The sequence below is a fragment of the Callithrix jacchus genome, chromosome 2 (assembly GCF_049354715.1).
Source record: "Callithrix jacchus isolate 240 chromosome 2, calJac240_pri, whole genome shotgun sequence".
NCBI lineage: Eukaryota > Metazoa > Chordata > Mammalia > Primates > Cebidae > Callithrix > Callithrix jacchus.
The window spans coordinates 101,238,116-101,250,369 of NC_133503.1; the positions used below are offsets into that span (position 1 = coordinate 101,238,116).

Below are 12,254 nucleotides of genomic sequence, written 5' to 3' on the forward strand. Positions count from 1 at the left end.
ACCACATAATTGGAAGGAAAGCACTGCTCAACAAATGCAAAACAACTGAAATCATAACAAACAACCTCTCAGATCATAGTGCAATCAAGTTAGAACTCAGAATACAGAAACCAACCGAGAACCGCACAGCTTCATGGAAACTGAACAACTGGCTCTTGAATGTTGACTGGGTAAACAATGAAATGAAGACAGAAATAAAGAAGTTCTTCGAAACCAATGAGAACGAAGACACAACATGCCAGAACATCTGGGACACATTTAAAGCAGTCTCTAGAGGAAAGTATATAGCAATAAGTGCCCATATGAGGAGAATGGAGAGATCCAAAATTGACACCCTATCGTCAAAATTGAAAGAGCTAGCAGAGCAAGATCAAAAAAACTCAAAACCCAGCAGAAGACAAGAAATAACTAAGATCAGAGCTGAACTGAAGGAGATGGAGACACAAAAACCCTCCAAAAAATCAATACATCCAAGAGCTGGTTTTTTTAAAAGATCAACAAAATAGACAGACCACTAGCCAGATTGATTAAAAAGAAAAGAGAGAACAACGAAATAGATGCAATAAAAAATGATAAAGGGGAAATCACCACAGATTCCACAGAAATTAAAACCATCATCAGAGAATATTACAAACAACTCTATGCACATAAACTAGTAAACCTGGAAGAAATGGATAAATTCCTGGACTCCTGTGTCCTCCCAAGCCTAAACCAGGAGGAAGCTGAAACTATGAATAGACCAATAACAAGGTCAGAAGTCAAGGCAGCAATTAAAAGCCTACCACTCAAAAAAAGCCCAGGACCAGACGGGTTCACAGCCGAATTCTACCAGATACACAAAGAGGAGCTGGTACCATTCCCTCTAAAACTTTCAAACAATCCAAAAAGAGGGAAGCCTTCCCAAATCATTTTACGAGACCAACATCATTCTGATACCAAAACCTGGCAGAGACCCAACAAGAAAAGAAAACTTCAGGCCAATATCCATGATGAACATAGATGCAAAAATCTTCAATAAAATATTGGCAAGCTGATTGTAACAGCAAATCAAAAAACTTATTCATCATGATCAAGTAGGATTCATCCCGGGGATGCAAGGCTGGTTCAACATACGCAAGTCTATCAACGTAATTCACCACATAAACAGAACCAAAAACAAAAACCACATGATTATCTCAATTGACGCAGAGAAGGCATTTGACAAAATTCAACAGCCCTTTATGCTAAAAACCCTCAATAAACTCGGTATTGATAGAACATATCTCAAAGTAATAAAAGCTATTTATGACAAACCAACAGCCAATATCATACTGAATGGGCAAAAACTGGAAGCATTCCTTTTGAAATCTGGCACTAGACAAGGATGCCCTCTTTCACCACTCCTATTCAATATAGTACTGGAAGTTCTAGCCAGAGCAATCAGGTAAGAAAGAGAAATAAAGGGTATTCAAATAGGAAAGGTGGAAGCCAAATTGTCTCTATTTGCAGACGACATGATAGTACACCTAAAGACCCCATCGCCTCAGCCCAAAAACTCCTGAAACTGAGGAGCAACTTCAGCAAACTCTCAGGATATAAAATCAATGTGCAAAAATCACAAGCATTCGTCTACACCAATAACAGACTTAAAGAAAGCCAAATCAAGAACGAATTGCCATTCACAATTGCTACAAAAAGAATAAAATACCTTGGAATACAACTCACAAGGAACGTAAGGGACCTCTTCAAGGAGAACTACAAACCACTGCTCAATGAAATCAGAGAGGACACAAACAGATGGAGAAACATTCCATGTTCATGGTTAGGAAGAATCAATATTGTGAAAATGGCTATACTGCCCAAAGTAATTTACAGAATCAACGCTATCCCCATCAAGCTACCATTGACTTTCTTCACAGAACTGGAAAAAGCCACCATGAACTTCATATGGAACCAAAAGAGAGCCCGCATAGCCAAGTCAATTCTAAGCAAAAAGAACACAGTGGGGGGCATTACACTACCAGATTTCAAACTATACTACAAGGCTACAGTAATCAAAACAGCATGGTACTGGTACCAAAACAGAGATATAGACCAATGGAACAAAACAGAGGCACCGGAGGCAACACAACATATCTACAACTATACAATCTTTGATAAACCTGACAAAAACAAGCAATGGGGAAAGGATTCCCTTTTTAACAAATGGTGTTGGGAAAACTGGCTAGCCATGTGCAGAAAGCAGAAACTGGAAGCCTTCTTGACACCTTACACTAAAATTAACTCCAGATGGATTAAAGACTTAAACATAAGACCCGGCACCATAAAAACCCTAGAAGGAAATCTAGGCAAAACTATCCAGGACATAGGAGTAGGCAAGGACTTCATGAACAAAACACCAAAAGCATTAGCAACAAAAGTCAAAATAGACAAACGGGACCTAATCAAACTCCACAGCTTCTGCACGGCAAAAGAAACAGTCACTAGAGTGAATCGGCAACCAACAGAATGGGAAAAAATTTTTGCAGTTTACCCATCTGACAAAGGGCTGATATCCAGAATTTACAAAGAACTCAAACAGATTAACAGGAAAAAAACAAGCCCATTAAAAAGTGGGCAAAGGATATGAACAGACACTTTACGAAAGAAGACATATATGACGCCAACAATCATATGAAAAAATGCTCATCGTCACTGGTCATCAGAGAGATGCAAATCAAAACCACATTGAGATACCATCTCACGCCAGTTAGAATGGCGATCATTAAAAAATCTGGAGACAACAGATGCTGGAGAGGATGTGGAGAAAAAGGAACACTTCTACACTGTTGGTGGGAGTGTAAATTAGTTCAACCATTGTGGAAGTCAGTGTGGCGATTCCTCAAGGCCTTAGAAATAGAAATTCCATTTGACCCAGCAATCCCATTACTGGGTATATATCCAAAAGACTATAGATCGTTCTACTATAAGGACACATGTACACGAATGTTCATTGCAGCACTGCTTACAATAGCAAAGACCTGGAATCAACCCAAAAGCCCAATGATGATAGACTGGATTGGAAAAATGTGGCACATATACACCATGGAATATTATGCAGCAATCAGAAATGATGAGTTTGTGTTGTTTGTAGGGACATGGATGAATCTGGAGAACATCATCCTCAGCAAACTGACACAAGAACAGAAAATGAAACACCGCATATTCTCACTCATAGGCGGATGATGAAAAATGAGAACACATGGACACAGAAAGGGGAGTACTAAACACTGGGGTCTATTGGCGGGAAAAGGGGAGGGCCAGTGGGAGGGGAAGGTGGGGAGGGATAGCCTGGGGAGAAAGGCCAAATGTGGGTGAAGGGGAGAAGGAAAGCAAAGCACACTGCCATGTGTGTACCTACGCAACTGTCTTGCATGCTCTGCTCATGTACCCCAAAACCTAAAATCCAATAAAAAATTTAAAAAAAAAAAGAACTGTGAGGTATAAATTATTGTTGTTTTTAAGCCACCCAGGTTATGGTATTTTGGTTACAGCAGCCCAAATTGACTAAGACATAAAGACAATCAAAATAGTGTCGTACTGACAGACAGACCAATAGGTCAGTGGAAAATAATCCAGAAATACACTTGCACATATATGGTCAATTGGTTTTTTACAAGGATGTCAAAGCAGTTCAGTAGGGAAAGGATGGTCTTTTCAACAAATCGAGTTGGAAAAACTGAATATTCATGTGGAAGAGATAAATTTAAACCTTTACCTCCTTTGCCTCAAATTGTGCATAAAAATTAAGCCAAAAGAGATCACAGACGTAAATGTAAAAACTAAAATTATAAAAATTTTAGAAGAAAACACTGGGGAAAATCATAGTGACCTTAAATTAGGTAAATATTTATTAGCTGTAACACCAAAAGACAATTCATATAAGAAACAATAAGTGAATTAGACTTCTTCAAAGTTACAAATATTTGTACCTAAGTCACCATTAAAAAATACAAGCACCAAATGACAAGAAAATTTAAAAATCTTATTTCTAATAAACAACTTACATGCAGAAAATACAAAGAACTCTCAAAAATCAGTAATAAGAAACCAACTCAACTTAAAAATAGGCAACAGATTTGAACAGGTACTTCACTAAAGAAGATATGAATAGCAAGCAAGCACACAAAATATGTTCAACATCATCGGTCATTAGGAAAATAAAAAGTAAAACTGGAGTGAAAATCAAAGGCTGGTCATATCAAGTACTCCCAACCTGTGGAGAAAAGAACTCTCATACACTAATAGAAAGAATGCAAAATGATACAGATACTTTCAGAAAATGTTTGGTAAGCTTCTCAAAAGTTAAACATACCTCAATATATGATTTAGTCATTCCCCCTCTAGGTATTAATATAAGAAAAATGAAACCACATATCCATACAAATATTTGCACATAAATGTTCACAGTCATTTTATTTGTAATGTCCCTATACCAGGAACAACCCAAATGCCTATTAACAGGAAAGCCGATAAGCCAACTATAGGAGATCCATACAATAGAGTCCCAATGCGCAATTTTAAAAAGTGAATTACTGATACATGCACCAACATGGATGGATTTCAAAATAACTATTCTGAACAAATGAAAGCAGACAAAATAGAGTGCATACTGTATGCTTCCTTTTTAAAATATTCTCAAAAATAAAAACCAAACTAGATAGTGACAGAAAGCAGTTCAGTAGTTGCCTGGGGATACAAGATGGAAGATCTAGAGATGTGGAAGACAGGGATTACAAAGAGGCACTAGTAATCCTCCAGGGCGAAAGACATGTTCATTATCTTGACTGTAGTGATAATTTTACAGGTGTGTACATATGTCAAAATTTATCAAAATAAATATTTTAAATATGGGCAGTCTGCTGTATGTTAATTATATCACCATAAACCTGTGAAAACATAAACAGAATAGGAGAAATTCTTCTACATGGCAATTAAACACAATATATAATTCTTTATTTGGACCCTGGATCCAAAACAAACAACACAAGGTTATAAGGGCATTTCTGTAATAAATTTGAAAACAGATTATGTATGTAATTTTATTAGTGTATCAAAATTTAATTTTTTAGGCATGTTAAATTGGGGTTGTGCTGGCAAATATAGTTCTTAGGAAATATATGCTTAGGTATTTAAAAGGAAATGTTATGATGTTACAATATACTTTCAAGTGGTTCATCAAAAGCAAACTTTATGTACATATATATATACATATATATATATATATTCATACATACATACATAGAAAGAGACAAAAACAGAGAGAACAAAAGCCCAGTCATGACAAAATTTTGGCAATTTGTGAATCCAGGTAAAAAGTATGCAGGAGTTTATGTTTTCATTTCAATTTTTCTATGGGCTTGGATTTTTTTTAATTCTGTAAAAATTTCATTTTATAAAACTTTCAACTCTCAATGGCTTGAAGGTACGGTCCACATCCTTTTCACTTTTATATCTCTGATATTTACTAAACAAAAGAAATTCTTATTAAATGAGTGATTAATGAAGGAATTAATAAATTTATTAGTATATAAATATAAAATGGTATAGATTCAGAATAACAAATAGTTGCCCCCAATGAGGATCATCTGAGATCTTTCATTTATTTTTTTGTTTCCATAAGTTATTGGGGTACAAGCGGTATTTGGTTACATGAGTAAGTTCTTTAGCGGAGATTTGTGAGATCCTGGTGCACCCATCACCCAACAGTTTGCACTGCACCATATTTGTTGTGTTTTATCCCTCGCCTGCTCGCACTCTTCCCCTCAAATCCCCAAAGTCCATAAATCATTCTTATGCCTTTGCATCCTCATAACTTAGCTCCCACACATCAGTGAGAACACTACTCAGGTTTTCCATTTCTGAGTTACTTCACTTAGAATAATAGTCTCCAATCTCATCCAGGTCACTGCAAATGCTATTAATTCATTCTTTTTTATGGCAAGTAATATTCCACTGTACATATATACTACCGTTTATTTATCGACTCTGACTGATGAATATTTGGGTTGGTTCCACAATTTTGCAACTGTGAACTGTACTGCTATAAACATGCGTGTGCAAGTATCTTTTTCATATAATGATTTCTTTCCTTCTGGGTGGATACCCAGTAGTGGGACTGCTAGATCAAATGGTAGTTCTACTTTTAGTTCTTTAAGTAATCACCACACTTTTCCATAGAGGCTGTACTAATTTACATTCCCACCAGTGTGGAAGTATTCCCTAACCACTGTATCCACACCAATTCCTACTGTTTTCTTTTTTTTTTTTTTTTTATTATTATGGCCATTCTTGAAGGAGTAAGATGGCATCACATTGTGGTTTTGATTTGCATTTCCCTATTCATTAGTGAAGTTGAGCATTATTTCATCTGTTTGTTGGCCATTTGTACATCTTCTTTTGAGAATTATCTATTCATGTCTATTCATGTCCTTAGCCCACTTTTTGATGGGATTTTTTTGTTGTTGTTACTGATTCATTGTAGATTCTGGATATTAGTCCTTTGTTAGATGCATAGATTGTGAAGATTTTCTCCCACTCTGTGGGCTGTCTGTTTACTTGCTGACTGTTCCTTTTGCTGTGCAAAAGCTCTTTAGTTTAATTAGGTCCCAGCTATTTATCTTTGTTTTTATTGCATTTGCTTTTGGGTTTTTGGTCATGAAATCCTTGCCTACACCAGTATCTACTTTTCCTTCATTTCCTATGGTGACATTCTTTATTTTTATATAATTATTGTGGAAAAATTCAAACCTATGCAAAAGTAGAAAGAATTGTTCAATAACTCCATGTACATAACAACTAGTTTGAACAAACATCAACTCATGACCAATCACATTTCAGCTATACTTCCATCTACTTACTCCCTATTCTTTAGATTATTTTGAAGCAAATCTCAGATATCACATCATTTCAGCTGTAAATATTTCTGCATTTACTTCAAAAATACAGAACCTCAAGAAAATAACTGTAATATCATTACCAAACCTATAATGCAACAAGAATTCCTTAATATTAAATATCCTGTCTGTGTAAAATTTCTGAAATTATCTCGTAATTTCAATAGTTGATTTTCAAAAAAGGACCTAAACAGCATCCATATACTAAATACCAAATACATACTAAAATACTAATCCTTACAAATCTCAGGTACTTACTACTAATTTATTGCCACAACCAACCATCACTTCTTCAGTGACAAGAAAAAGGAAAAACAGAAAGGAAAGCTGAGTATTTTGCACACCATTGATCCAGAAAGACCTCCCACTCGGCTCTCACTCTCACCTGATGGCACAAAACAGACGCAGGTTCAGCAGCTATAATACCACTTTGTTACTCCTGACACAAACCTTCACTATTCATGATTTTTTTAATTAATTAACAGACTAAAACCCACATTAGAATTATTTCCCATGGAAATCAACAGTATTGATGATAGTCAAAAGGAGTTGTTAAGGCACATTGTGGCAAACAATACCTGAATTCCCCATATTTGCCAGAACCCCAACAAACCTCTGGATGTCTCCTAAGAGATAAATCTCAGAGTATTATTTATTTACTAAATATACAATTTAAAAGATTTTTTTAAATAGATTATTTCCTTTATACTACTTACTGCAGATGCAAGCTTTATGGATTCACAAAACTGTTTTATGGCTAAAGCTAACCATGTGTTTAACCAACTAAAAGTATTCAGAATTTAATCTGCAGTAGGAAGGTAAAATCTGTATTCTGCATTTAAGTACCTGTTATTCTATGCTGCTGTCAAGAAACACCTCTAACTAAAATGCATTCACTTCTTACCAAAGATACAGGCCTGAGCAAGAGGCTTTATTTGCTCACTGCTTCAAGCCAGCATTACTTTAAAGAGTTCATGACTTTGGAAAGGGTTAAATGTAAAAAGAGAAGGGTACCAGAAAAGCTTTTGGAATTGTTTTCCCATTCCCAGCTTTTTATTCCTTCTTTTTTTTTTGAGACGGAGTTTCGCTCTTGTTACCCAGGCTGGAGTGCAATGGCACAATCACGGCTCACTGAAACCTCCGCCCCCTGGGTTCAGGCAATTCTCCTGCCTCAGCCTCCAGAGTAGCTGGGATTACAGGCACCCACCACCGTGCCCAGCTAATTTTTTGCAATTTTAGTAGAGACGGGGTTTCACCATGTTGACCAGGATGGTCTCGATCTGTTGACCTCATGATCCACCCGCCTTGGCCTCCCAAAGTGCTGGGATTACAGGCTTGAGCCACCACGCCCGGCCCTTATTCCTTCTTTACACTGTTCTGTTTCTTCTCTCAACCCTCCTATCTCCTCCCAGCCATCTGCTAGGCATTTTACAAATGATTGTCTGTTAATGTAACATTGTTACTGGCAAGGATTATCAATGGATGCCAAACCATTGAAAAGAAGGTTGTTAGGGTATACACATACCAGTGTATCACTCTGGAGTTACTTACCAATTTCACTTCAAAATGGAGAGACCTGGCAGTCACCACTTGACTTAAGTGATCAAACTTGACTGAGCACTAAGAGCAAGACAAGCCAACTTCATGTGCCTCTCAACAGGATGCAACATAAAGTATATATACATCATCATCTACGAGGCAGTCCTGTCAAAAACACTTAACCTGAATTGAATCAAGCCTCTACATCTATCCATAAATTTACAGGAAATATAGGGGATAGATTAGGGACAAGTCAAACAGAAGTCATAAGAATGAAATCAGACAATCTAGCATATGAGAAATTTTACAAGAAAACCATCCTGGACTCTTGAGAAAAAAAAAATACATCATGAGTAAAATGTGGAGGACTGTTCTAGATGAAAAGATTAAGAGTGTAGAGACACACCAATCAAATGTGGTATGTTTACTTTGATCAGATACTAGTTCAAAGCAACAACGAAGAAAATGATGGACAGAAAAAAAAAACTATTAGGTTGGTGCAAAAGTAACTCTGGTTTTTGGCATTATTTTCAATGGTGAGAGCAGCAAGTACTTTTGCACCAATCTGTATAAGTGACATTATGAGGAGACTAGAATATGGACCGGATATTAGAAGATAATAGAGAATTATTTATTTTTAATCTTATTAGATATGATAATTGCATTGCGGGTTTTAGAAGAATGTCTTTATTCGCAGCAGATGCAAGCTGAAGCATTTACCAATCAAGAATATGATGCCTGAAACATGCATTCAAATGATTCTGCCAGTGTGGCAGAAGGTTAACAGTTGATGAATCTAGTATGCATATTCACTGTCCCATACTTCTAATCTCTATGGTTGTTTTAATTTTTTTATTTAAAAAAAGGGTTGGAAAATAAAATGAAAGGCTCCCTGGTGGGGCTAAGAGTAGATGTTTTTTCAATCTGCGTAAATTAAACTCAGTCCCGATAAAGAATCTGATTAACTACTTTTAGAAAATGGCATGGGGTTGGGGTATGAGGCATTTCTCAGTGGCTTCTTTCTGCTTCCTGTTCTATTCATTCTTTTTCCCACTGGATATTTATAGGTACTTTCCATTCCCTTCTACTCACTCAGAGAAGGCTTCAGGTACTTGACTAGCCTAACTCCTCACATCTTCTCTTTCTATCTGGACCAACTTGGTCCCTTTTAACTTTTGACTTGACAATCACCTAGAATCCCTTTAATTTTTGGCTCATCCCACACTATTTCCTTCACCTGATTTGTGGGAGTGACAATCCTTCACCCATGGTTTGTTCTGCTTGGTCACCTCTTCTTACTCATTCTGAAAGAACATTTAGAGGCATTTGCATTTTTATTAAATCTATTAGAGGTGATTTCTGTCTATAAGAAGGACTGACATGGGCCATGAACAGCTATAGGTAGGTATGTGTTTGGTAGTGATGGTAACACTAAAGGTGGAATCCTTTACCACTTTTTGTACTTCTTTGTATCAAAGGGTCTTTGCTTCTAAAGTAAGTGTTTGTTCAGGAAATGAAAAAAAAATCACCTCTAAGTTATTAACTTCAGCTCAATAGGCTAAAATTATTTTGGTTGTCCTCAGCATGCATTATAAGTAACTATCACTAGACTAATGTTCAAATGAGTCTAAGTCAATTTAAGACAAAATGCAATACACATTTGCTCCCTCAATATAGCACACAGCAATGCACATAATGTTTAAGGTCTATTATTTTTAAAGAATTTAAATGATGCTAAATTCATATTGCAAATGAATGTAACATTTTACATTATACTAAACATAAACTAGTGTTCCTTTGTATATAAATTTTAACATTCAAAATTTAAAATATTAGTTTAATTTATATAACAGGGGTCAGGAGTTTGGAGTTTCAGCATTAACTCAGCCTTCCTGCTGGTTTACTACTGCTGCTGAACTCCCAGTTATAGGAACTGAGCCCTTGAATCCAAATCCATTTCTTGATCAAATATAGAATTTATCCTACTATAAAAATTATTTTCAGGCCTAGTTTCCCCAAGGCCTTGTCTTCTCCAATTGGATGTTCTATGTTAGACTGGTATTGTAAATACGTTTCCTAAGACCTTCCAATGTCTAAAGTAATGACTCTGGATGCCAGAACAGTATCTGGGTAGCTATTGTAAGCACCCCATAGACTCTAGGGTCCATTCCAAAAGTGTTCTAATCTGGCCTATGTAGGTGAACTAAGGTTCTGACATTAAAGCCTATAAATGTTGGAAAACTTTGCCATTACAATCCAACATCCTTGTAAAGAGTAAATAACTCCACAAAACAACTCCTGTTTTCATAAAAACAGAAACAGTGTGAAACATAATTTTTCGAAAATAAAATTTTATACTTTTTCATTTAAATATGAGTACAAACATAGTTTTAATTATAAAAATGTACCTATCTTTCATGTGTGAAGTGAACATATAAAAGCACTTATTTTAAAAATAACTATATATTCTATAGGATTTAATGTGAGAAATCAAATTCTTGAAAACAGAAAAATACTACCATGAATACCTTTAGAAAGACAAATAAGTGTCTATAATTTTTTTTTAAATTCAAATACTTCTTAAAATTTATTAGAAGTAGGGCCTTCAGATTCTCTTGTTACCTTCCAACTATGACTACAATGCTAAATGGTGTTTCATCTGAATCAGAAGTAATAAAGAATAATGATAATATTTTCTAATAAAAGCATTAGGTACAAGAATTATTTAAAACTTTGACATCACTATTAGATTTTACTTTAAAAAAATAAACGATATCATTAAAAACAGATCTCAAAGACTTGAGAGTAATCACATATTTCTTTTACTTATTAATAATTCTCCAACAGATATAAACCTAGTGTGAAAGACACAGCATAGCTGGATTACAATATGGTTTCTGTGGGTGAAGTCAGATAACAGTATTTACAATGTAATTTAATTAACTTGAGAATGCTAGCCAGGCATGAAGCAATGAACTTTATAAAATTAACTATTTTGCCAGATAAAGAAGTAATATTTAATGTACAAAGTTATTTTTAAACTATTCTTGATGATTTACCAAGGGATCTCTTATGAAAAAGCTAAATTTTGAAAAAGAATGAGAATTGAAGTCCTCAAGTAATTGAGTCAGACTGTAAGCTCCTTGAATGCCTGGCAAATATTGTTTTGAAGCTCAGTAACTTAAAAATAGCAAGTCCCCAGTAAATATTTCTTGGTTGTCTAAAGCACACCTAAAATAACAAAGGAATAATAATTAGCTATTGAAAGTTTGAAAATCTACAAAATAATCACACAATGTTGGAACTTAAATCCAAGACTATCTGTCTCTAAAGCCTGTGCTCTTTCCACTGTCATTTCTTTCTTTGCTTCACTGAAATAATTTAGATAATTTAAAAACAAAGGTTTTCAAAAAATATATCTACATAATCTCAAAGTCTTGGCTGAGTTACATGACACATAAGTAAGGCAACTGTGAACATGCATACAACTTCCCTAGTAAATTGTGGGGAGCATGGAGAAAAGGAGACACAAAGTAGATGTTGGGGGTAAGACAGGGAGGAGGAAGAGAGAGAACGGGGAGAAACAGGGAGACCAAGGGAGAGAAAAGAAGCTGGGAGGAAGAAGATAAGGAAGAGAAGAAAAGGAGAGAGAAAGGAAGGAGAAAAGAAAAAACTGCATTTAAATCAGTATCACCGCTAGTGTACTGGGAATAACAACAATATTTTCATTGTGCAAGATATAGCCAAAGAGAGGAGCTGTTTACTTCATTTACTATGACACAATAGCAAAAGAATATTTAA

General features: G+C 35.5%; 1 protein-coding gene across 13 annotated transcripts in view; it reads right to left on the reverse strand.

The window, feature by feature from the left end:
• FER (FER tyrosine kinase) overlaps positions 1-12,254 on the reverse strand; it is a 530,899-nt gene that overhangs the window by 424,325 nt on the left and 94,320 nt on the right. The window lies entirely within an intron of this gene.